We start from the raw sequence: 5,122 nt of genomic DNA on the forward strand, positions 1-5,122 counted from the left end.
TCACTCCGGCTTGTACACCACTGCTGATGTTCGTCGTTGTCTTCGCGGTCTTCGTGGGCGCGTACCAGGTCGCCGCCGTCTTGAGCCTTGTTGTGGCGCGTACTACGTCGCTGCCGCGAGTGTGTCATCGACCATATGGAGATGGCATCCAAGCTTCTTCTTCCTGTCTACGTGAATATCACCGCCTAGTTCTTGGGTGCCATGTATCACTGCCCTTAACTTGGAATGGGGAAGACCGCGCCAGGCTATAGGTTGGCAGCTTCGATGTCGTGGTGGTGCCGTAGATGGTGTTGGACCAAACGCCGATAGGATGGAGATGGCACCGAGCCGGATACCGCCGGCCTCTCCGATGTCGCCGCCGAGGTGGAGTTGGCGCCATGCTACTCGCCGGCGGCCTTGCCGCCGTTGTGGTGGTGTAGATGGTGTTGGGCCGGATGCCGCCCACCTCTCCGATGTCGCCGCTGAGGTGGAGTTGCCGCCGTGATACTCTCCGGCAGCCTCGCGCGCTGTCATGGTGGTGTAGATCGCTCCGGGCCGCACGCCGGCATGGTGAAGATGGCACCGGGCTGTAAGCCAGCAGCTTCGATGTCATTGTGGTGGTATAGATGGCTCCGGGCCGCACGCCGGCATGGTGGAGGTGGCGCCGGGCTGTAAGCCCGCAGCTTCGTCGCTGTCGCGGTGTCGTAGATAGCGCCGGACCACGCGCCGGCGCGGTGGAGATGACTCCGGGCTGCAGGTCGGCAGCTCCGTCGTTGTTGTGGTGGTATAGATGGCTCCGGGCCGCACGCCGGCATGGTAAAGATGGCGCCGGGCATGCGGGTCGGCAGCTCCGACATTGTCGTGGTGGTGCAGATAGCGTCGGGCCGGATGTCGTCGCCGAGGTGGTGTTGGTGGCTCGCCGTGCTCGGCGTGGGCGCCGGTGCGTCGTCCCGTCCTTGACGCCGTCACCACGGGCGCGTATCCTCTTGGCTGGGTGGCCTCCCCTCTGAAATGAGAAATGCAAAGAGAAAAGGCATAGTGTGATGATTGCCATTGTTGAAGACGGATGTATTTGTTGTTGCAGCGTGTGGCAGCCCATATGAAGACTTCGTCGCACTCGCCGGCGGAGGTTCGTCGTCGTCGCGGACGCCGGCGCATCATCTGCGGCCTAGGAGTGCACCGAGACCGAGCGCATGGTCTGTTGGCACGGTACTAGCAGCCTCCGACGGCGCGTGTGGTCGCTGCCTCTCTGTCCGCCTCCCCCTGGACCTGGGATGAGAGATGAAATGGGAGACGAAACAATGAGAAGATTAAATACATAAGCATGCCGTTGACAAAGAAGGATGTCCGTGTTGATTGTTGATGTAGGGTGTGGTATTCCAAGGCTCCGTCGGGCTCGCCGGCAGACACAAGAAGACCGGTGCATCATCTGCGGCCTACGAGTATACCGAGGCGGCGCGCATGGTCCGTCGCCGGGGTGCCGCGGCCTCCGTCGGCGCGTGTAGTCGCTGCCACCAGATGGGCGCGTCTCCTCTGGGTTCCTCCCCCTCAAGCTGCGTACGCGCATGAGTATATATAGGCAAAGGTGTGGGAATGGATAACTATGACCTTGCGCGAGCTCTACGTAAACCAGCTGCATGCGCGGACGGTGCGGCCTCCTCGTTGCTGAGCGGGAGCTCCTGGTCTTGTGGAGAGATGAGCGGATAAGTACGCTTCCGTGAGATTAGCTTGTACTGGTGTGGAGGTCAAGCTCCCAACCGGGCTGGTGTGTTGGATCAGGTGCGTGTACATCATGCGCAAACAAGTCTTACGTTGCATGGGACGTAAACATGGTCCGGTTGATTCATCTGGCCTTTGTTTAATATATGCTCCATGCATGCATACGCACAGTGCAATACGGAGTCATGCATGCACATATAACTGTGATTAATTAACCAGACTGATTAGGCCACATGGATGCATGATACCCTCATCATGGCATGTGCGTAAGCTGTGTTCATGCATAGCTCTTGTATTCTCACGCACATCCATTTGCTTGTTAACTGAAGCTCACTAGACCACGTACGTGTAGGCATAATTAAATTATGCTCCACCGATCTCAATGAACCCTTTTAATGAGAAAATCAATATCTTGGTCATTGCTATACACATGTAGGTGCACACGTATTAATGTCATATTTCATAATTGACAATCCCGAAATGGCGACAAAATCGCGTCGAACAATGACTACATGCATGACCTTGACAATGTGGCATGGTTGCTTGAGGAGCAAAAATAGGTAGTGGGTTACAATTATTTAGAATAGAAAATTTCATCCAAGTTGAAGTCCTAAATTTAGCATGAGTGTTTGCATAATCCTGAATTTATTTCAGGATTCTCGACGACGTTCGCTCAGTGGAGACCTCGTTCCCTTTCACTACAAGTCGCTTTGTGGTAACTTTGTCAATCTTAAGATTTGTCTGCTTAGTCTTTCGAATATGTCATGATAATAGGATATGCGTATATGCATTCATAAAAATGAATGTTCATGTGTTTCCACGACCGTCTGCATTTGTACCATGTTTCTTAAAAGAAAATACTCCCTCCGTTCCATAATCATCGTCATGGTTTTAGTTTAAATGAAACAGAGAAAGTAACACATATTTCATGCAGCAAATTTATAATCTAACTGATTCTTAATGTACATCTCAACAAAAAGTTAAAGAGTAGACATATTTCCTTTTTGCGTATTCATGTTCGCCAAGAGACGATACGAAACAACTTCATTTGTAGACTAAAATGTGTAAGTCAATGACAACACAGATGCCAACTTTAGTGAAGCCAGATTTTCCGTCTTCAATTTTAGGTTTAGGTCAAAAGAAACTTTTCGACGATGTGTGTTCAGTGAAAAAAACATTTTCGTCGACTAGGAAGATGTTTGTGATGACTTTATCAATAATCCTACATTTGTGCGAAAAAATAAATAAGTATTTGCATCAGTACATACTATGTTAAAAGAAAATTGTTCGTGGGCTGCTCTAGTTGACCTTGTTGGAGGATTCAGGCCAACTCCACCGCGCGACCCCTTCCTGTCCGGCCCCATCCATTTGGGATAAATGGAACAAACCAGACGATCCAGCACGCGATGGCCTGGACCCATCTGATTCGTTTTGTGTCCGGACCGATCCATTTCGAGCGTAAATATGCGTCGGGTTTGGGTCGTGGTGGACAACAAACAGACGCGATGCTCGTCCGCGTTGGGGCCGCGTGGCAGGCGGCCACCTACCTCCCACCCGCCAATATCAATGCGCACGCATGGCCGGCCCCACCTGTCATCCGCCCAGGCGCACGGTCGCCGTCCTTCTTAAATGGGGAGGCCGTGGACCGGTCATCGTCCACACTTCCCACTCCAGCCCACTGCCTTCTCGAAACCCGACACCCCAAGCCCTAGCCTCTTCCCGTTCTCGAGCTCGCCGGCCGGCCGCCTCGCAGCCATGGGGTTCTGGAACCACGACCGCAATGGGAAGCACGACCGCAAGGCCGGCTCCTCCTCGGGACTCCGTCGCGGCTCCGTGAAAGAGGAGGCCGCTCCGCCGCCGCGTCGGGCCCTCGCGCCTGCCCCATTCACCGTCGCCCTTAGGGCCGCCGGCGAGCGCGACCGACAGTACCTGGCCGTGGACGTATGCTGGCGTTATTGGGAGATGCGGACGCCGGTCCCGTGGAGCGACGTCCACCTTCCCAACAACTGGCACCTCTCCGCCGACCGGGTCCCGATCCCGCTGGTCCTGTTGAGCGGCCGTGCGCGCCGCGATGAGATCGCGCGCCGACGCCGCCTCCTCCCCGACGATCTCTACTACCACGATAGGTACGCCTCCGACTCCGTACTCTAGGACACGTGGCTCCAGGATGAGCACGACGTGCGGCGCGCTTCCTACTTCGCCGGCACGACGTCGGGGCCGCGGCGGCCACATCAGGAGGTGCGTGGGCGTACGCGGGTGTGCGGCCTCACGCCCACGCCGTCGCCGTCCCCATCTTCGTCGCCACCTCCACCTCCTCGTATGACAGCGAAGGAGGAGGCCCGGCTCATGCAACGTGTCATGGAGGACTCCACGAACACGCACGATGAGCGCCAATGGCCGGGCCTCAAGGAGACGATGGCCCTCTTTGCGGCCGGCGACGTCGCCATCCTCGAGCTGGAGATGGCGAGGGCAGAGGAGATGGTGAAGGAGGAGCCGGTGGCCGCGTTCCACCCGACCCTGGTTGGGCAGCACTGGAGTTGGTCGTGCTCGGCTTCGGAGATGGCCGACGCCGTGGGGGTCGCGAACTGGTGCCCCATGCCACCGCGGTCACTGGAGCGGGACGCGTCGCCACAGAAGGAGGTGGTGAAGGCACCTCCCGCCTTCGAGCCCGCCCCGTCTACCACACACCGCCGGCTCACCTCTGGACGCCGCCGGACTACGTCGACCTCGCCAGCGACGAGACGACACCGCCGGCCACTGAAGTCGGCGACGGCGACGGCATCAACGAGCACGACAGGAGCGCGCGGGCGGCGGCCGTTTTTATTTTGTTTTTATGTTAATTATGGCAATGTGAACCGTGAAGCTGGACTGTTTTGTGGCCGTGAACCTAAACTCATGTTTTATGTTTTTTTATTTGCGTTTATTTATTTTTTAGGCATTTTATACAAGTTTTTCTGTTTTTTTAATCACGTTCATCCCTAACATGATTTAAGGTGCGGGCACATGTTAGATGTATCCACGACCCAACGGATAGAAATGAATATGGACGAACACATTGCCGCCTTAAATGAGGGAAATCCGGCTAAATCAAACGTCCAAACCGTTTGGGCGTGGTTCGGCTGACGGGGGCCGTGCACGTCGCGCGTGTCACCGGCCGTTCAGCTGATGGGGCACCTGGCGGCTGCTGCGGAAGCCTTTGAGACACGTGCCGGGGAAATGGACAGACACTCTCTCTCCCTGTCTCTCGTCCGGCCCCAATCCTCCTCGGCTCCCACGACGGACGGACACAAACGCGGGCGCCGCCCGACGCGCACAGGAGAGTGCCGGCGATCGGAGAAGGAGATCTGAATCAAGGTATGCGCAAGTTTCTTCTTTGCATCGTGCTGCTGCTATGCGTTACCGGTAGGTTTCAAATCTTGGTCCA

Source organism: Triticum urartu, chromosome 2 (genome assembly GCF_003073215.2).
Source record: "Triticum urartu cultivar G1812 chromosome 2, Tu2.1, whole genome shotgun sequence".
Lineage (NCBI taxonomy): Eukaryota > Viridiplantae > Streptophyta > Magnoliopsida > Poales > Poaceae > Triticum > Triticum urartu.